Source organism: Stegostoma tigrinum, chromosome 11 (genome assembly GCF_030684315.1).
Source record: "Stegostoma tigrinum isolate sSteTig4 chromosome 11, sSteTig4.hap1, whole genome shotgun sequence".
Lineage (NCBI taxonomy): Eukaryota > Metazoa > Chordata > Chondrichthyes > Orectolobiformes > Stegostomatidae > Stegostoma > Stegostoma tigrinum.
The window spans coordinates 72,230,183-72,252,451 of NC_081364.1; the positions used below are offsets into that span (position 1 = coordinate 72,230,183).

Consider the following 22,269-nt stretch of genomic DNA (forward strand, 5'->3'; position numbering starts at 1 on the left):
TGGGCAGACATTCCTCTTCGGAAGCGTCTGTCAATTCGCAAGGGTAGAAAAGCTGTCAACTTCACTCGAGTGAGAGAGGATACAATATTCCAAACTTCCAATTCAAATTCAGATGCCGTATCAATTACACCACTGGCTCCACACATCTTGCTGCAGCTTTCATCCTGTCGACTTGTGATGTAATCAGGGATAGTGGCGGAAAAAAACAACATTTGCAAGGTGAATATCCTGCAAAATAATCACCGTCACTGCTGCACTTCAATGTTCCCCACTTTGTGAAGCAGTGAATGTCACTGGCAAACAAAACACACTTATCCTCACATGCCTGCTTCACTGTCACCTGTTTCTTTGCCACCTGTTTCTCTGCTGGAAGTTGCCATTGTTTTATTCACAGTCATTGCAAAATTCTGCCTCATTTTTTTTTATGAAATAATCTCCTCGCAACTTAAAAAACATTCCCTAGTCTTGAAATCTCCCATCCTTGAGAAATGACGACCACAATTCATATTATCTAAGTCTAATTATTGTATGAACTCCTAACAGGCCGCCTCTCAACCTCTTAAGCACCAGCAAGAAAAGTCAAAGTCTATCCGACCTTTCTTTATAAATCAAATCTTCCATATGAGGCAACATCCTGGTACACCTCTTCTTAACACTCGCCAGCTTCATAATATGCCTCCTGTAATTGTGTGACAGAAACCGCACACTGAATTCCAGAAGAGGTCTCATCAACATCCTGTGCAACCTCAATATGACTTCCCAACTCCTAAACTGAAACGATTGAGCAATGAAGGCTGGCGTGCCAAAAGCATGTTTAACGGCTGTCTTAAATGTGATGTAAACGTCAAATAATCATGTACCTGGATAACCTAGGTCCATGAGTAGGCACCCTAACAGTGAGACAAAGTCTGTGGGAGGATGGGGAATAGATTTGAATTTCTTTGACCTCACATCTAAAGAAATTTATTGTACACATGCAGCTGAATAAGATAAACAATTTATTCTCCGTGAAAAACTATAAATGAACCTGAACATTTTTCAATTAAAAAGTAAAGTTAGACCCTCTCGAGTCAGAAGGAAGCCATCACTGTTCTGTTTCTGAGCTTATATTACCCAACAAGTTCTGCACCACGTCATTCATTCACCATATCCTGATACGTTAACTTGGATCACTCTCCACAGGTATCAGTAACTATTGCCAATCCTCAGTTACATCTGGAGAATTTGATGTTTGACCTTTCTGAACCAGTGCAGGTCGTGAGGTGAAGTCGCACTTGCAATGATATTAGGTAAGGAGTTACCAAATTATCGTGAAGGATTAGTGATGTTTTCCAAAAGAACAAATTAAATGTTTTCACATTTTTGATTCAATCCAATGATCTGACATATTACACAAGGTTGTCACAAAACAATATTTGATGCCAGGCACTTATTAGGACAAGTGACCCAAAGCTGACCAAAGAAGTAGGTTTCAAGGAATATCCTGAACAAACTAAGGGACTTTGAAAACCAGGTATGTTTAGGGAGTAAATTCAGGAGCTTACGGCCTTGGAAACTGAAAACATGAAAAAGGTGGAAGAGTTAAAACCAGAAATCTACTGGAGGTTGGAAGTCAGGGAGAAAAAATGTTTTGAAGGAAAAAGCAAAAGAACAGTAGACGCTTGAAAGTAGTAACACAAGCAGAAATTGATGAGAAACTCAGCTTATCTGGCAATGCTTGTGGACAGAGAGCAGCATTATTGTTTTGTGTCCAGTGACCCTTCTTCAGATATATCTCAGAGAGTTTTGCAGCTGGAGGGACTATTAAATGGAGGTGTGATAACAAAATTTCAAAATAAGGATATGAATTTCAATACCTTGATGCTTTGTCACCCAGAAAATGTTTATGTTAGTGAGGACAGGATGGCAAAACTCAAAGATGTTGAAATGGGTGAGAGTAAACACACGTGCAGCAGATTTTTGGACCTTCTCAAGATTTCAGGGAAGTAGAATTAAGAAGCCTGCTGGGATTGTGTTTGGGGAGTTAAGTCGAGAGGTAACAAAGGAATGGATGAGAGTTTCAGCAGCAGATGAACTGAGATGCTGCTGAGGTTGAAATTGTATATGGTCTTTGTGATAATGGGTGTGGGGGTGAGTAATGTGGTTAGAAGCTCATCTTGGGGTGAAATATTGCACCATGACTGTGAGCAGTGTTACCAGCCAGTTACCAGGGGCAGGGATGGAGTCAGTGGTGACGGAGTGGAGTATGGCTGCCAGCCTGGATTGAGATTTAGCACTGTCTACTTAAATGTGATCTATACCCCTTTTCAAACAGGAACAGACTTGGCAGCAGAACTAATTTGTGAACCAACTGCCAGCTTTATTGAGACAAAGTTTGGAGTTTATCTGTTATGAAGTAAACTACAGTGACAAACTCAGACAGCTATTTCCAGTTGAGTGTGGTTTATGCTGCTTATGCCAATAACTAGCAGTTAAACAACTCATTGACGTTTTTGCAGCCTTGGTCTTCAAACTCCGTCTTGAGCTTTCATCTTCTGATTCTCGTTGCTTTCCATTGCACAGACCTTTCTTGAGAATCTCTTTTATGCTTGTTCTTTTTTGATTAACCTCCCTCTCTGCCCAATCACAGTTCATTAAAACAACACTTATCTGACTTCACCACGTGATGTTCTTCATATTCATAGCTATTCTCTTTACATCTTACCCGAGGACTGCTATATGTGTATTTATTATCCTTATTTCACCGCCATTTCTCTATTCGCTGAAAGAGCGGTATCAAGAGCTATCTTTAGCTTCGAGCTGCAGGAAGCCTTTTCAATTGCAACTTATTAAAAAATAACAAAAGAACTGGGATGTTGTAAATCAGGAACAAAAACAAAGTTGCTGGAAAAGCTCAGCAGGTCTGGCAGCATCTGTGAGTGTAAAAAGACAGAGTTAACGTTTCGGGTGCAGTGCCCCTTCCTCAGAGCGACTTATTAAAACCCCAGGATCGCTAATGTAACAATCTTTCTCATCCAGTTCTCAGTCTCATTTGTCTCAAAATGCAACATTGTGACGACCATCATTTGCTTCTGACAATAACAACACAAAACACTGCGCATGCTCCAGCTCATAATGGCGTCTGGATGATTGATGTCAGTGCGCGACCAATACGAGCACAGAGATGCTGTGCAGGGCCGGGCGGAAGTCCCTGCCCTTCTAGCCAATCGGAATGAAGAAGGGGCGGGATCGGTGAAAACCACGTGACCATCCACGAGAGCGGTCCAGAGTCGCTGAGATAATCAGAACTGCAGATACCAGAGACTCCGAGATAACACGGTGTGCAGCTGGATGAACACAGCAGGTCAAGCAGCATCAGAGGAGCAGGAAAGCTGACGTTTCGGGCCTAGCTCCTTCGTTGAGACCAAGATTTGTGCAATTGAGGTAAGAGCAGGACACGGTAAAGAAAGCAAAACGGCAGAAAGCGGGAGGGGAGTGATATTCGTATGGATTTGGAAGTTTTAGAAACACTTAGTGCACGTCGGAAAACACACGCGTTTGAAACTCCCAGACTCACGTTTGCAGAAAAGAAATCAATGCCTCAGATGGCGATAGGCCCGTGTGACCGCCACCATCTTTATTAGGGGCAATGATCCGCCGGGCGCATGCGCGGCAGCTTTGAAACTTTGGAAGGGCCAAGCTCAAGCTGGGCGCATGCGCAGCCGCCTCTGGCTTAAAGTGAGAGAACAAGCTGTGGGGCTGGACGACCACAGCAGGACAGGCTGCATCAGAGAGGGGCAGGAAAGCTGGCGTTTTCGGGCCTACACCCTTCAAAAATGGGAGAGGGGAAGGGGTTACTGAAATAAATAGGGAGAGAGGGGGAGGCAGGTGGAGAGGAGACAGACAAGTTAAAGAGGTGGGGATGGAGCAGGTAAAGGTGAGTGTAGGGAGGGGATAGGTCAGTCCAGGGAGGACCAACAGGTCAAGTGGTTGGGATGAGGTTAGCAGGTAGGAAATGGGGGTGCAGCTTGAGTTGAGAGGAGGGGATAGGTGAGAGGAAGAACAGGTTAAGGAAGTGGGGATGAGCAGTTGTTTCGTGCGACCTGAGCGTAGAAGTTCTGTAACGTGGTCCCCAAGCCTCTGCTTGGTTTCCCCGATGTAGTTGAGGCCACAAAGGGTAGAGCGGATGCAGTATACCACATTGGCACCTGCAGTCCCCATACAGATGGCCTAAAAGCCCTACGCTATTTTCTGTCCTGCGGGTCTGATCAGTACCCCTCCACTGACCACCCCCCTCCCCCCAACCTTAGGTGCTTTGCCAAACTCATTCTCACCCTCAACAACTTCTCTGTCAACTCCTCCCACACCCTACAGACAAAGAGGGTGGCCATGGGTACCCGCATGGGCCCAAGCTATGCCTGCTTCTTTTGAACAATTCCTCTTCCGTACCTACACTGGCCCTGAACCCCACCTCTTCCTCCAGTACACGGATGACTGTATCGGTGCTGCCTAGTGCTCCCATGAGGAGCTCGAGCAGTTCGTCCACTTCACCAGTACCTACCACCCCAAACTTTAGTTCACCTGGACCATCTCTTACACCTCTCTCACATTCCTGGACTTCTGTTTCTGTCTTGGGCAACCATCTAGAAACCTATATCCATTTCAAGCCCACTGACTCCCACAGCTACCTAGAATACACCTCCTCCCACCCACCGTCCTGCAAAAAAGCCATCTCCTATTCCCAATTCCTTCACCTCCGCCGCATCTGCTACCAGGGTTCCACTCCCGTACATCTCAGATATCCTTGTTTTTTAAGGACCGCAACCCCAGCCCCCACTTCCCCTCCCCCCCCGGAAGTAATCAAGAACGCCCTTCACTGTGTCTCCTGCATTTTTCAACAACTTCTCCCTCACAGCCCGTCCCTGTAATAACAACCGAAAAAGAATCCCCTCTCATCCTCACATATCACTCCTCCAATCTCCGGATCCAACGCATCATCCTCTGACACTTCCGCCATCAGCAATCCGACCCCACCATCCAAGACACTTTCCCCTCCCCACCCTTGTCAACATTCCAGAGGGACCGCTCCGTACGTGACTCCCTTGTCTGCTCCGCACTCCCCTCCAGCCCCGCCACACCTGGCACTTTCAACCGCAACTGTAGGAATTGCTGCACCTGCCCCCACACCACCTCCCTCACCCCCATCCCAGGCCCCAAGAAGACTTTTCACATCAAGCAGATGTTCAACTGCACATCTGCTAATGTGGTATACTGTGTCCCCTGTACCTGTTGTGGCCTCCTCTACATCGGGGAAACCAAGCGGAGGCTTGGGGACGGCTTTGCAGAACATCTACGCTCGGTTCGCAATAAACAACTGCACCTCCCAGTCACGAACCATTTCAACACCCCGTCCTATTCCTCAGACGACGTGTCCATCCTGGGCCTCCTGCAGTGCCACAGCGATGCCAGCCGAAGGTTGCAGGAACAGCAGCTCGTTTTCTGCCTGGGAACCCTGCAGCCCAATGGTGTCAATGTGGATTTCACAAGCTTCAAAATCTCCCCTCCTCCAACCGCATCCCAAAACTAGCCCAGCTTGTCCCCACCTCCCTAACCTGTTCTTCCTCTCTTGTATATCCTCCTCCCACCTCAAGCTGCATCCCTGTTTCCTGCATACTAACCTCATCCCACCACCTTGACCTGTTCGTCCTCCCTGGACTGACCTATCACCTCTCTACCTCCCCGCCTGTCCTCTCCTTCACTTGCTCCATGCCTGCTTCTTTGACTTGTCTGTCTCCTCTCCACCTATCTTCTCTCTCCATCTTCATTCTGTCTCCCCCTCTCTCCCTACTTAGTTCAGAATCCTTTTCCCCTCCCCCATTTCTGATGAAGGGTCCAGGCCTGAAACGTCACCTATCCTGCTCCTAAGATGTTCCTTGGCCTGCTGTGTTCATCCAGCTCCACACCTTGTTACCTTGGATTCTCCAGCATCTGCAGTTGCTATTATCTCTTATCCAAGTGTTTGTTCCTTCTGGATTTCTTTCCCAGAGTGTGGGATCATAGCAGCTCGCACTGCTCCTACTCAGGTCTGTGCTCCCTGATCACCTTTGTCGGTGTCGGTCTCTAATGATGGGTATATTTGATCTCTGTAGTATTTTACTGTTAATTCCTTTACCTTTTTTGTGAAGAAATTTTCCACTGCTGCCCACCCCCTCACCATCTGCTGCTGTCTTACCAGATTAATTTTTGAATGGTATCTTTTACAGCCAGGACACACATTCCCAGAAAGAGAGTGCATTTTTCTTCCATTTCAGACCACCAAATTCGACAGCATTTTTGTTCTCGTCATTAAATTTGCACTTCAACATTTGCTCTGTTTCTCCTTCCACAGATGCCAGCGATCGTTGCCAAAGCCCTGTTGCCTGTGGAGAAGGTGATATTTAACTTTTGTGTGCTGCTGCAGTTCGTATGATGAAGGTGCTCCCACAATGCGGTCATTTGAGAAGTTACAGATCGTTCATCTCCGATACTGAAGAGCTGATGGTGTGTCCAAATCAACAAACAATTTGTATTTTTATCATGTTTTATAATTTCACAAAAATATTGTCCAGAAACTTTTGACATAAGGCCATATTAGATCAAGTGACCAAAAAGTTACCAAATTTGCAGGTTTTCCTGACTATCTTAAAGAAGGAAAGCAAACCTAAGATGTTTATCATGGGAATTCCAGACCATGTTGCCTGGCAACTGTAGAAACAGCCTCCAGTCGTGAAGCAATGACAAAGCGCATTGTTGGAGTCGGAAACTAAATGAATTGTCGAAGCCTTGAACGTTGTGTAGTGCAGGGAGATAGGGCTCATCACAGCCAGGAATTAAATCAAGGATGAGAATTTTAAATTGTTCCTTATGAATAGGAGCCTTTGTGGGCCAGGGAGCACAGCAGTGATGGTGAACAGGTCTTGGTACAAATGAACTTGTGTGCAGCAGAATTTTAGGTATTCTTGAGGTTACAGGGACGTCGAATGTGGGAGGCCAACTGGCAGTGAGTTTGGGTAGTTACGTCTAGAGGTAACACAGAAATAGATGAGAGGTTCAGCAGATGAGCTGAAACTAAGGTGTCACTGTCAGATCACTTCCACTGAAGTGGAAATAAGTGGTTTTTGTGCAGGGCTCTGCAGTTACCCTCACCTCACCTCAGGAATTCAGCTGTTTGTGAATTTGTGGATCAAGTCTGTAATAAGATCAGGAACCGACTGCCCGCTGTGACCCAAACTGGGTGTCACTGAGCAGGTTACTGCTGAGTAAGTGCTGCTTAATACCGCGGTTGTCAACACCTTCCATCTCTTTACTGATAGAGAGTAGACTGCTTGTGGGGAAACTGGTCGGGTTGGATTTGCTGTGTTTTTGTGCTGAACAGACCTGGGCAGTTCTCCAAATTGTCAGTAGATGCTAGTGCTGTAGCAGGACTGAAACAGTTTGGCTTGGCGCTAGCAAGCTCTAGAGCACTAGTCATCGGTCCTATTGCCAGAGTGTTGTCAGGGCCCATAACCTTTGCACTATCCATCCATTTATTAATACTATTTGAAATGAATCAAATTGGATGAAAACTCATATCTCTGATGTTGGGGACCTCTGGAGAATGCTGAGATGGATCATCCGGTTGGCACTTCTGGCTGAATATTGCTGCAGTCTTATCTTTTGCATAGTTTGGGCTCCTCTGTCAGTAAGGATTGGGATTTTTGGCATGCTTCCTCCAGTGAGCTGTTTTAATTGTCCATCACCATTCACAACTGTGTTTGGCAGAACTGCAGAGCTTACATCTGATCTATTGGTTATGGGGTGGCTTAGCTCTAATTCTATCAGTGATAATGGGAACTGCAGATGCTGGAGAATCCAAGATAATGAAATGTGAGGCTGGATGAACACAGCAGGCCCAGCAGCATCTCAGGAGCACAAAAGCTGACATTTCGGGCCTGGACCCTTCATGAAGGGTCTAGTCCCGAAATGTCAGCTTTTGTGCTCCTGAGATGCTGCTGGGTCTGCTGTGTTCATCCAGCCTCACATTTCATTATCTTAGCTCTAATTCTTGCTGCTGATGTTATTTGACATGCAGATAGTCCTGTTTGGTAGTTTTACCAGGTTGGCACCTTATTTGTAGGTATGCCTTGTGCTGTTCTTGGCATGCCCTCTGATGCTATCCATTCAACCAGTGTTTGTCCCCTGGATCAATGGCTGACTGTAGGATATGCTGGGCCATGAGGTTACAGATTGTGCTGGAGAAGGTCTGCTGCTGTTGTAGTCTCTCACAAAGCCTCATAGATATCTGGTTTTGAGTTCCTGTGTCTGTTCAAAGTCTGTCCTTTTCAGCCAAAGTTCGTGCCACCCAATGCAATGGGCGGTATTCTCCAGTTTAAGATGAGGCTCTGTCTCCAAAGGACTGTGCGGCGGTCGCTGTTATCAATCCTGTCATGGACAGATGCCTCTGCAGCTGGGAAATTGGTGACGATGCGATGAGCTATGTTTTCCTCGTTTGGTGCGTCACCACCTGCTGCAGTCCCAGCCAGGCAGCTTTGTCCTTTAGGACCCGACCAGCTTGATTGGTAATCCTCCTGCAAACTACTCCTGAAGGTGGGCATTGAGTACATTTAGTGCCATTCACACTCAGTGCTTCCTCCAAGAGCTGTTCAACATGGAGGAGGTTTTTTTGTTTATTAAATTTCACTCTTGGGATGTGGAAATCACTGGCTGGACCAGCATTTATTACCTGGAAGGCAGTTAAGAGTCAACCACATCGCTGTGTTTCGAGTCACATGTGTCATCCTTACCTGGTCTGGATGACATTTCCCGCAAGGACGTAAGCGAACCAGATGGGTCTTTCCTGATAATTGGCAATGGTTTCATGGTCATCATTAGACTCTTAATTTCAGATCATTATTTAATTCAAGTTTCACTATCTGCCATGGAAGGATTTGAACCCCGGTCCCCAGAATGTCGTCTGGGTCTCTGGATTAATAATCTAGCGATAATACTGCTGCCGAATTATCACCAGAGGGAGGATGGTTCATGGTAATCAGGAGGAGCCATGAGACTTCCAGGCATCAGAGTCAATGAGTACTCCCAGGTCAAATAATCCAGTTGGAATAGCACTGTTCTGCCACGTCTGCCGGGACAGGCCTTCACTAAGGACAGTGATGGTGATGTGTGTCATTGTTTGTAAGGTGTTTCCATGAGCCTGACGCTGTTTCTTGACTCGTCTGTGAGTCGGCTCTCCAAACTTTGCCACCCCAGATATTATTAAGCAGGAGTTTGGGGGGTCGATAGGGCTGATTCTGCAGTTGTCTTTCCTAGCTCCCTGGTAGATGCCAAGTGGTCCACCCAGTTTCATTGATGAAGGGTCTAGGCCCGAAACGTCAGCTTTTGTGCTCCTGAGATGCTGCTTGGCCTGCTGTGTTCATCCAGCCTCACATTTTATTATCTTGGAATCTCCAGCATCTGCAGTTCCCATTATCTCTCTCACCCAGTTGCATTGCTTTGTTGAGACTTTGCAGTGATTTGCAACTGAGTGGCTTGCGGAGGTTGGCAAATTTCTTTCCCTGAAGGACAATAGATTTTTTTTGTTTTCTGCCATTAGCAATAGTTCAATGGCAACAGTTGATTCTTAATTCTATTTTTTTAATTAAATTCAAATTCCACCTGATTTCATGAATTCAAATTTCATCTGCTGAGATGGGATTTGAGGCTCGACTTCTGTCGTACATTTTAATATTCTGGATAAAAGTTAAATTCAACAGGTTTGTTAGCTCATTTTTAAATATCACTAACACAGGCATTCTTTGCAAAACACGTCCATCATCCAGTCTCCTCCATCCTCCCCTCCAACAGCAAGTGAGGGAGACACATGGAGTTTCTATGTCACTAAGATTGAGACAATCCAATCAGCTGCCTCTGCTGCTTCCCTCTCTTCCACGAGCCCACCAAACCAAATTGCCTGGCACGTTGCTCCTTGTTTTCGGCTTAAACTTGAATCTTTGTCCAGTCTCATGTCAAGCCTTATCAGAGCTCAACTTAACCCTTTGCCCTATTCTCGCGAAATTACAAATATTCCAACTCTTATTTCTTCGCCTCCTCCTCCTTGCCTCTTCCCCCATGCCAATTCACAGATATTAGAACATAGAACAATACAGTGCAGAACAGACCCTTCAGCCCTCAATGTTGCACCGACCTGTGAACTAATCTAAGCCCCTCCCCCCACACTATCCCTTCATCATCCATATGCTTATCCAAGGATTGTTTAAATGCCCCTAATGTGGCTGAGTTAACTACATTGGCAGGCAGGGCGTTCCACGCACTTACCACTCTCTGAGTAAAGAACCTGCCCTGACATCTGTCTATCTATCACCCCTCAATTTGCAGCTACGCCCCCTCGTACAAGCCGACATCATCATCCTTGGAAAAAGACCCTCGCTGTCCACCCTATCTAATCCTCTGATCATTTTGTATGTCTGTATTAAATCTCCTCTTAGCCTTCTTCTCTCCAATGAGAACAGACCCAAGTCCCTCAGCCTTTCTTCATAAGGCCTTCACTCCAGACCAGGCAACATCCTGGTAAAGAGATAATGGGAACTGCAGATGCTGGAGAATTCCAAGATAATAAAATATTGTTACTTGTTCTGTCTGTTTCTCTTTTCTGGTTATGTCCTTCTCGCCCATTCTATTTAAAACCAATGTTTGACCTCACCATCACTGGAAAATCCCACTCCATCTCCACTCTCTCTTTCCTGTCTGAAATCCACGTAGTAAATGCCCCTCAAGGATCTATCCTTGGCCCATGCTGTTTCTCACCAACATACTGCCAGGAGCTGAGATCTTCCACAAACACACTGTTAACTTTCACATGTATTCTACAATGTTCAGATCTGACTCGTCTCCATCACTTTGCTCCACTGTAACCCAATTATAAAACTGCTTATCATGCTTCCACTACTTGATTAGCTGAACTTTCCTCCAATAACACTTTGTGATAGTTAAACACATTGCCTTCAGTTATTATTACAAATTATTTTTCCTTAGTACTGTACTGAATCCATCCCTCTCACTGGGAACTGTCTGAGGCTGAACTGCACCCTTCTCAATGTTCTCATGTCTGGTCTCAAGATGAACATCTTACCGTACATCTTCTCAATCACAAATGCCAGAAATTTCAATCTCTCAAATGCTCCTTCTCTCCACCTCAGTCCGGCTCATTTGCGACTGAAACCCCTTACCCATGTCTGTGTTGCCTTAAAACTGACGATTCCAAAAGAGAACCGTCTCTTCTCTGCCTGATCAAGAATCCGCTCCCACAATGAGAAATATTCTCTCAGCATTTATCCTGTCAACTCCTTTGAGAAACCTGTATTTTTAATTAGATCATCTCTCATTCTTCAAAAAAAATCTAGTTAGTATACTCCAGGCCTGTTTAGTCTTAGCTTAAAACATAATCCCTCCAAACCAGTGATCATCTTAGTTCATCTTCTTTGAAATGCCTCCAGTGAAGTTATATACTTGCTCGAATAAGTGGACCAAAAAAGCTACTCACGTTCTTCCAGATGTGGTCTTGCCAGCAAGTTGTACGTTTGTCCTGAGACATGTATTCCAAACTCTTATACTGCAAACACCTTGACATAAGGGATAACATCCCATGACCCTTCCCGATTACCTGTTGCAACTGTGTGCTCGCTTCATGCTTCCTGCGCAGTTATTCCTGAATCCTTTTTGTGTTGCAGTTTTCCACAGATTTTACATTTTTAAATAACACTGTTCTTTGGTCATCTCAAAAATTAGCAACTTCACGTTTTCCCATATTATACTCCATGTGCCAACTTGTCGCCCATTTATCAATATCCGTTCATAAACTCTAACCCTCATGGAACTTGACCGTTATCCCTTTTTATGAGATCCTTCCTCATTCTTCTCATCTTTTTGTTGGGAGCACTGGGCAACATGACACATATGTAATTGCTACCTTTTTAAGGGGCGTTTTTTCAAATGACTGGGAGAAGCTGACTGCCCATTTCTCAGAATCGAGACAACTTGTTCATCAAGTTGCATTGGGCTGGAAAAGCTAATGTCTCATTGTGGCAGTGCAGCAGCACAGAAGGAAAGAAAAGGAAGCAAATCCTGCTGCCTGCATCTCACTAAATCTTGGCCATTCTTTGCCATCTGTCAAAAACCTGTTGATCTGTTCAGTGACGTGAAGCCCCAATGTGGAAATTCCTAGAAACCCAAATAGATTTTCCGCGAATCAACTGTTGACCTCCACAAGGAATAATGTGCAGCAGGAACAATGCACAGTTATCCTCGGCCAGGAGGAAGGGATGTTGTGAATTTCTACTCGGACTGTCAGTGATGGATTTTATGAATTTATGTTACAGGATATTACAAGTGGACTTTCAGGTGGGAAGCTCAATAATTATAACACCAAACTGACTGAATTACTCACTTCTTCAGGATCTGGATATTCACATTGTGTGTGAGTATTGTGTTCCTGCTCATTCCCATTTGCCATGAAAAATTTCTCTCTTATTACTCCATTCTCTCAATAGATCTTTCCTACAACTTTCAATATATGTCCTGTAGTCCTTTTTATGGCCAGTTGTGTACGTTTTACCATTCTAATGTTTATCTTTTCAAAACACCTCCTATCAAAGGTCCCCTCAAAATCCTTTGTTACAAGGAGATCAATCTTAGTTTCTCCAAGCACCTTATTCCCCAATGACTGTTTGTTTCCTGTGTGTAAGGCACTCATCCGGATTGTGTTGGAACATTTTCCACTTCCCTGCATGAGCACAGCCCCAACAATATTAAAGAAAGGTAACATCCTCCAGGTGATGCAGTGTCAGTGTGGTATCCCATCTGCCACATTCAACATTCCCCCCCCCCCCCCCCCCCCCCACACACCACCGAGGCACAGTGGCATCACTGTGCCAAAGGTAAAGTTACCATTGTCCTACCTGACCATAGGGCTGGTTTAACCTGAAGATTACCGCACCCCAGGCGAGGGGAGAGGTTGAGAAGGAGAGTCCATCTACAATAGATGGACATTCTCAATATGTACCAGCAATGCCTAAGTCAGATGAAAGAATAATGTTTTAAAAACAACTCTAACCATGCAACTAAAAACCTTCTTCCCTACAAACCATTCTGTTAAATCTCCTCTGCCCCCTATCAGGGACCCTCCCGTCCTTCACAGTGTGTGGGGGATCTTTGGTTTGCACAGACTCAGCTCGTCTCTGCTCCTGTCTGTGATATCATCATGCTGTGACAATGGCACTGAACCTCACTGTCTGTGAGGGTGGTAGGCACAGAGATCCTCATAGCGTTTAAGGCATATTTAGATACACACTTGTGATGCCAACACAGACAAGTCTATGGGCCAAGTGCTGGAAAATTAGATTAGAATAGTTAGGTGGGGTGGTTTTTAACTGGCACAGGCTGGATGGGCCTCAGAGCCTTTTTCTGTACTGTAGACCTCCAAGACACTTCACATAGGAAGATGCCCAGCAATATTTCAAGCCATTTCAGAAAATGAGATATCAGAATAAATGACTCATGATTGGTCAGTGTTTTCGGGAGAAAAGTGAGGTATAGAGGTAAAGCAGTTTACCGTGAAATTCTGGGGCCTGAAGCCCAGGAAATTGAAAGTACCGCCATCAAGTGGATGAATAAAAAAATAAGGATTGTATTAGAGGAAAGAAATGTCGTTCTTGTGTCATCCATTTATGAGGCTGGACAATATTAGAGACAGGAAGGGTTCTGAGACTGGAGAAGACTACACAAATAGGGAAAAGTGAGCTTGGATTACAGAAATGGGGAAGATTGTGAGGCTGGAGGAGACCTCAGACAAAGGGAGGTTTGTGAGGCTAAAGACAATTATAGAGCTACAGAAGTTTGTGGGCTGGAGGAGATTAGAGATAAGGTGGTTTGTGAGACTGGAGGAATCTGAATAGATGGTGTGAGTTGACACTAGTGGGGGATTCCAACGATAGGCAGGTCGTGAGGCTGGAGAGGGATTCCAGAGATGTGAAGCGTGTTGAGGCTCGAGGGTGATGCCTGCAGTAATGCAGGTAGTGAGGCTGGAGGGCACGATCGGGTGGGTAGTGAGGTTTGAGGTATGATGCCTGCAATAGGGAGGGTGGTGAGGCTCCAGCGCGGATTATCATCCAAACAGCACAGTGGTGTACTTCCAGCAGATGGAGTGCAGCAGTCATAGAAAGTACCACTTTCTCCAAATCGAATAAAAATGGGCAATCAATATTAGTCTGGGCAGCGAAGACCACATCCCATAAGTAAATTAAAATTATGGTGGGTCTCTGGTTTCGAGAGAGCTAACAGAAGCTCAGATAACTCTCCATTGTAGCAATGTTTGGTAACCATAGAATACAACATTCAGATAATTGGCAAATAATGCAGGGTGAAAATGTGAAGATTACTCGACTCAGCAAGTTCCCTGGATCTGGAGCAGTCTGAATGGCAGCTGGATGCAGATTTAGCAGTTATTCCCAAGAGAGTTTTCAAGGAATGATGGACAAATGGCGGGGGAATTGGGTCAGATTTGCAGCACCTCCCAGAGTGAGTGTGAAGCCTTTGACCGGGTTCCACATGGTAGACTAATGAGTCAAGTTAGATCTCACGTGATTCAGGAAGAGCTCGCTAATTGGAAGCGGAGTTGGCTTAGTTGTCAGAGAGAATGTGGTGTTGGGGGATTTTTCAGAGTGGAGTTCTGTGACCAGCATGTTCCACAGCAATCGGTACAGGGGCCACTTTTGTTTCTCGTTTAGATTAATGATTTGGATGAGAATTTAAGGGACAAGATTAGTAAGTTTGCAGATGATACTAGAATTCGTGGTTTGTGAAGGTTAACTAAGATGACAGGGAGATCTTGATGAATTATGTCAATGGGTTGAGGAGTGGAGGATGAAGTTCAACCTGAATAAATGTGAGATATTGTATTTTGGTAAAATGAACAATGGTAGGACTTGCACAATTGATGGTTGCACGCAGGGTAGTGTTGTGGAACAGAGAAATGCTGAGATTCAGGTACATAATTCTTTGAAGTTTATGTAGACAAGTAGTCAGGCTGGTTAATATGTTTAGCACACTTGCTTTCATTGCTCAGACCTTAGAGTCTCAGTTGGGATGTTATGTTGAGGTTGTATAGGACATTGTTTAGGCTTCATGTGAGGTATTGTGTGCGGCTCTGGTCACCCTGTTACAGGATGGACATTTATTATTGAACTGGAGACAGTTCAGAACAGACTTGCTGGGATGTAGCCAGGAATGGAGGGCTTGATTATCAAATAGACGGCCAAAGCTAGGACTTTTCTCACTGGAGCATAAGGGGTTAAGGTGTGACCTTACAGAGCTTCATAAAATCATGAGGGCACAGATTATGCGACTAGCAAGGGTTTATTCCCAAGGTTGGGTGATTTCAAGACAAGGGGACGTGTGTAAGGTGAGAGGAGAAAGACATATTTAAAAAGACATGAGGGATATTTTAATTTTTACGGAGTTGTCCATGTGTGGAACAAACTTTTAGAGGAGGTGGCAGATACAGGTACAGTCACATTGTTTAAAAGACATTTGAATAAGGACATAAATAAGAGATGTTTGGAGGAGTGTATGCCAGATGCAGGCAGATGTGATCAGTTTAAATATGAAACTTATTTATTTAATGTACATTTCAAAATTCTAAATTGGAGTAAGGCCAACTTTGACATTATTGAGCAAGAACTTGCAAAAGATGATCGGGAGAGGTAATATGCAGATCAAGGAATGCTTGGAAAGTGGGAGGCCTTCAAAACTAAAATAAGGAGAGCCCAGGCACACTATGTTCCTGTTCAGGTGAAGGGCAAGGCTGGTAAATGTAGGGGATACTGGCTGACTGGAGAAATTGAGGCTGTGGTCAAGAAAAAGGCGGCAGCACATGTCGGGTATTGACAGCAGGAATTGGGTCAGTCGCTTGAAGTATAAGGGCAGTAGGAGTATACTCAAGGGAAATGAGGACGGCAAAAAGGAGACATGAGCTATCTTTGGCAAATCGAGTTAAGGGAAATCCCAAGAGATTCCGAAACTTTACTTGGGACAAAAAAGCAACTAGGGAGAAAATATGGCCCCTTTAAAGATCAACAAGGCTGTCTGTGTGGAACTGCAGGCTGAGATAGTAAATCAGTATTTTGCATTAATATTTACTACAGAGAAGGATATGAAAGTGAGAGAACTTGGAAACATAAATAATGAGTTGCGAAAAGTGTCCATATTACAGACGTCTAGGTGCTGGACGTCTTAAAATGCATAAAGGTGGATAGGTTCCTGGCACCTGATCAGGTGTTACCCACAAACTCTGGGAGAAGCTGGGGAAGTAATCGCTGGCCCCTTGCGGAGATATTTGTATCTATGACACTAGCGAAGTGCCAGAAGGCCGGGTGGCTAACATGGTGCCATTCTTTAAGGAAAGGCCAGAGGACCATCGACCGTTGAGCCTGATGTCAGTGGTGGGTAAATTGCTGGAGGGGATTCTGAGGGACAGGATTTGCAGATGTTCAGAGAAGCAAAGATTGATTAGGGATAGTCAACATGGCTTTGTGAGTAGGAAATCTTGTCTCACTGACTTGGTTGAGTTTTTTGAAGAAGTGACAAAGAAGAATGCTGAAGGCAAAGCAGTGGACACTGTCTATTATGGACTTCAGCAAGGCATTCACCAAAGCTCCACGTGGTAGACTGGTTGGCAAGATTAGATCAAATGGGATCCAGGGAGAGTTAGTTATTTGAAACAAAGTTGGCATGAAGGTAGGAAACAGGATCATGGTGGGGGGAGGGTTTTTTTCAATCTAGAGGACTATAAACAGCAGAGTGCTGCAAGGATTGGTGCTGGGTCTACTGCTTTTTTTTAGCGTTGATACAAATCATGTGGAATGAATATTGGAGGGATGGTTGGTAAGTTTGCAGATGACACTAAAATTGTTGTTGTAGTAGAAAGCAAAGGAGTTTACCTCCAAGTACAATGGGAACGTAAACAGATGGGTCGATGGGCCGAGGAGTGATAGAAGTAAGTTTAGCTCAGATAAATGTGAGCGATTGCATTATGGTAATGAAAATCAGGGCAGGGCTTAAATAGTTAATGATGAGGCCCTGGGGGCTGTTATGCAACAGAGACTCCTTGGGGTGCAGGTGCACGGTTCCTTGAAGGTGAATTGCAGGTACAGAAGGTAGTGAAGAAGATATTTGCTCTGGTTGCATTTATTGGTCAGTGCATTGAGTGTAGGAGTTGGGAGGTCAATGTTATAGGCTGAACAAGGCACTGATTATGCTGCGTTTGGAATACCGTGTTCAGTTCTGGTCTCCCTGCTGTAGGAATGATGCTGTTAAACTTGGCAAGGTGCAGAAAAGATTTACAAGGATGTTGCAAGTGATGGAAGTTTTGAGCTGGAGGGAGAGATTGAATATGCTGGGGCTATTTTCCCTGGAGCATTGAAGGCTGAGGGGTGACCTTATAGAGGTTAATAAAATTACGGTGGGCATAGGGTGTATGGCGAAGATGGTTTTCGCAGGTTAGGGGAGATGAGAACAAATAACACTGGCTTAAGCTGACAGGGAAAGTCTTAAAAGGGAACCAAAAGAACTGCAGATGCTGTTAATCTGAAAAAAAAAGTGGCTGGAAAAGCTCAGCAGGTTTGGCAGCATCTGTGGAGGAGAAGTGTTTCGGGTTCTGAGGAAGGGTAGCCGTTCCCGAAACGTTAACTTTTTTTTTCCTCCTCCACAGATGCTATCAGGCCTGCTGAGCTTTTCCAGCAACTTTCTTCTTTTTAAAAGGGCAAATGGGTGGTGCCTGTGTAGAATGAGCTGCCAGAGGAACTGGTGGAAGCTGGTACAGTTACAAAATTTAACAGGTATCTGGATGGGTACGTGAGTAGGAAGGGTTCAGAGGATAATGGGCCAAATGTTTGCAAATGGGATTAGATCAATTTAGGATATCTGGTCAGCATGGACAACTGGGACCAAAGGGATTGTTTTGTGCTGTACAACTCTGACTAAGCATTTTATTTTGTTTTCATTTCAGATTTCCACAATTTTACTTCTGCACCATTATTCGTCTTTGAAGGATCGAAAGGTTGAGTTACAGATCTATACAATGCCTGTCCTTCCTCCCTGGCTCTCCCACCTCTCTCTCTTTTGGTAGTTTTGTGCAAACATTGACTGGATCCTTTAACTGGAGGATATTTATGAATTGAATTTGTTCTAATGATAATCCAGAATATTCCCCAAGTATCGCTCCACAAATGTCCAGAGAATTTCTGTTTCACAATCTGTGTTCGTCTGGTTTCTTATTCACTGCACTTAGTTGCTGTTTGAAAGTATAGTTGGACAAACTGGCAGAAAGCTAGCCACCACGATACATGAACATCAACTAGCCACAAAACGACATGACCCACTATCACTCGTATCCTTCCATACAGACAAGGAAGGACACCACTTTGATTGGGATAACACATCCATCCTAGGACAAGCCAAACGGAGACACTCACGAGAATTCCTAGAAGCATGGCATTCCAACCGGAACTCCATCAACAAACACATTGATTTGGAGCCAATCTACCATCCCCTGAGAAAAAGAACAGGAAGTGACATCACCAATGCAGGAAAAGACATCACCAACCCAAGGCAACCTAACCAGATAAATAGAAAGTGGGACATAACACCAGCGCTTCGTCGGAGGCTCACTGATGATGTTACCTAGAATGGTGACGAAACGTCTGAAAACTAACCTTGCAGCTCAGCGATCAAACTCACATCCAGTATAGTCTGCAGTTGGAGAATTCGAGCAGTTCCACATCCAGGTCTGACAGTCACTTTGTTTATCACAGCCTAATTTTCTCAGGATTTTGAACATTGAAGGAAAAAGCAGCACTCACATTGGGGAGAAATGCACACGGTCTGTGTGTCGAAGAGTCTGTAAACATTCATCTGAAATGCCCGCATACCAGAGTAGTGATACTGGAGAGAGACTGTGGAAATATGCAGATTGCAGGAAGGAATTTCTTCATTCATCCCAGCTAGAAACTGACCACCAGAGTCACACTGGAGAGAGACCATTCACCTGCTCTGATTGTGGAATGGGATTCACTCAGTCATCAAACCTGCTTAAACACCAGAGAGTTCACACTGGAGAGAAACCATTTACTTGCTCGGAATGTGGGAAAGCATTCACTCAGACACTTCAAATGCTGATACACCAGTGAATCCACATTGGAGAGAGAGTATTGACCTGTTCTGTGTGTGGAAAAGGTTTTGCCGACTCGATTCCCTGCTGATACACCAGCGACTTCACTCTGGGGAGCGACCATTCATGAGCTCTGAGTGTGGGAAGGGATTCACTGTCATCCAAGCAGGTAACACACCAGCGAGTTCAGAGAACCACAGTGAAGGACTTTGCTGTCACTCTCACTATCAAATGAAACATGGTTTTGGGCTGTTGGTACAGATGTCACTGATCCCTGCTCAAGTAAGGGTGCTGGTATTGTGAATAAAATGTTAGTAACAGTTGTGTAAGGTAGAGCTTGGAAATCGTCACGTTGTCACGATACAGTCACGCTGACTGAAGATTATCCACCCGCACAGTATGTGAAAAGGGATTTCCCGGTTCATCAGGACTGGTTAACTACCAGCAAATTTCTGAATGAGTTGATTGGTTTGAATACAGCTAACAGCAGAATCAAAAACCATGTGTTTTGGGCTTGTTTCTAGAGATCATAGAATCCCTCCAGTGTGGAAGCAGAACACTTAGCCCATCAAGTCCGCACTGAACTTACGATGAGTGTCCGACCCAGACCCTGCCTGCGTGGGTTTCCTCCAGGTGCTCCGGTTTCCTCCCACAGTCCAAAAATATGCAAATTAGGTAGATTGACTATGCTAAATTGCCCATTGTGTCAGGTGTGCAAATCAGGGATAAGGTCGGGTGTGAGTGTAGGTGGGATGCTCTTTGGAGGGTTGGTATGGACCGAATGGCCATCTTTCACACTGTAGGAATTCTGTGATGATCTCGATGGCCCTTTTGTTAGTTATGTCTGCACACCTTTTACAATGACGGATTTTGTTGCTCTCCACAGATACTTGTTTATTGGAAGCAATGTAATCTTTCATTTTGTGGATTAAAAATCAAAGTTTTTTTTAAATCCAAACAAAGGATTGGGATGAGTCATGTACTGTTATCCCTTATTGCATTTTCCCAATTGGCTATGAAACCTGGTGACCATTGTGACTCTGTCCGGGGGGTGGGGGAATGCAATCTCTTCAGCTCTTTACCTGGCGTCTATAGCAGTCACGGATCTCATGGTGAATACATAAACCAAGACACTATGATTTCTAGTATATATTTTCTATTTAGTCTTCTGTCAGTTACTCCCTAAGGACTGAGATACCGTTCTGGGGACCTAGGTTTGAATCCATCTGAAAATAAGAATCTGACCGTGAATCCATTGTCCTTTAGGGAAGGAAACTGCCATTCTTATCCAGTGATGTCATCATCCCATGACAGATTTTTTTTTAAAAATCAATTTTAAAAAAAACTCCTGCAAATTTACTTATCTCTCTTAATTTATTTGACAGCTAACAGTTCAAACTGCTTGATGGTCACTTTTGATCAAGTTGTGGCCATTTCATGGTTGAAACCATAGCTGTTCTTGTAGGAACAATGCATGCTCTGACATATTTGAAAACAAAATCTCCTCCCACTTACGAGCCAGATATCCAAGTTGACCATATCCCGATGCTGCGTACCATGAAAGTGAAATTCTTCACCGTCTTATCCACTTGTGTTGCTATTTCAGAGAGCTATGGACTTGAACCTCCCAAACTCCTGAACACCTTTTGAGAATTTCATCAAAATGACCCCCAGTGGCAGGAACGGACAGGGTCAGCTTGGATTGATGCTCATAATTCAGGCTCGACAAGTCTACTGGAGCATTTTGAGAGTGTAATTAGTGGTGAGTGTGGCCACTTTGCTGTACTGTAGTGATACAGATTCCCTGATCCAGATTAGCCCCAAATGGCTGGCTGACAGTGTCAAAGTCCCTGGGCTGATATCGAATGATTCCTTGGAAATGCTATGTCAGGATCTCGTGACTGAATCCTGTCTCCCTTGCCCTGACTGAGAACTGTTTCCCTGAGAATTTGAGATGTGACCATTTGTTTGAAACAAATGCATTTGTTGCCACAGCTGCTGACCAGCCCTTGACTGACTGCTGGTAATAACAATGCTAAGCTGCCTGGCTTATGCCTGTGATAAACAACCAGGCAAGACAACAGCACTGTGAGACATTAGGTTCTAGTTGAAACATCAAACTGCAAAAATGCCAGGGAAAGACAGAGATCTTGTGCCAGGCCCTGAGCAGAACATGTCTCAGGTGCTGAAAAGCATGTAGAGTTCTGACAGCAAGAATGCACTTTGTGGACAGGCATTTCTGCATCTTGATGTAGTATTTTTATTTAACTCTGGCTCATTTTGTGAGATGTGCAAATATCTATTGGTCTGGCTAATGTGGGAATTGGCTTTCGGCGTAATAAGCCACTGACTTGGTCATTTGCAATTGTGTCCCACATCAGTGAGTCAGTAATCTGATTAAACTCACAGGCCTCGACTTGAGAAAAATGAAGCAGCCACATGCACACCTGTTTGATTGCTCTTGCACTCAGTTGAAAAACATGCCTTGCCTATGTCATAACCTTTCCTGGCTCAGTGTTCTCAAAATCTATCGTTCAATACATCCAAGTCATCATCATCAAATTCAAAATTAGTGAATACTTCGATAGCATTTTTTTCTGAAATGCTATTTGTAATGAGGTAGCGTTGGCAGGTGATTTTCTTTGACTTCTGATGCCCTGTGTGAATATTCAGGGAGGGTGTTGGGGGGAAGGTGCAGCATGTACCAGGGATGAGGCGATAACATTCAGAGCAAGTGCTGAACATGCAGAAAAGGAGAGATTGACGTTTACCTTGGAACAAGCATATTTAGAGAAAGTTGGGTGGAAGTACTGAGAGAAAGCTTTTTGGTGGCACGGTGGCTCAGTGGTTAGCACTGCTGCCTCACAGCACTCTGACCCGGGTTCGATTCTACCCTTGGACGACTGCTTGTGTGGAGTTTGCACATTCTCCCCATGTCTGCATGGGTTTCCTCCCACAGTCCAAAGATGTGCAGGTTAGGTGGACTGGCTATGCTAAATTGCTTGTTGTATTCAGGGAGGGGTACATTAGGAGGG

At 44.6% G+C, this 22,269-nt stretch overlaps 1 long non-coding RNA gene across 2 annotated transcripts in view; it reads left to right on the plus strand.

The window, feature by feature from the left end:
- The first annotated feature begins 3,237 nt into the window (after positions 1-3,237).
- The window catches only part of LOC132210126 (uncharacterized), a 116,833-nt gene continuing 97,801 nt past the window's right edge, over positions 3,238-22,269 (plus strand). For both annotated transcript variants that reach the window (XR_009446329.1, XR_009446330.1), the window contains exons 1-4: positions 3,238-3,423; positions 6,368-6,519; positions 12,390-12,487; positions 18,074-19,403. This is a non-coding gene — a long non-coding RNA (uncharacterized LOC132210126). The remainder of the gene's footprint in view (positions 3,424-6,367; positions 6,520-12,389; positions 12,488-18,073; positions 19,404-22,269) is intronic.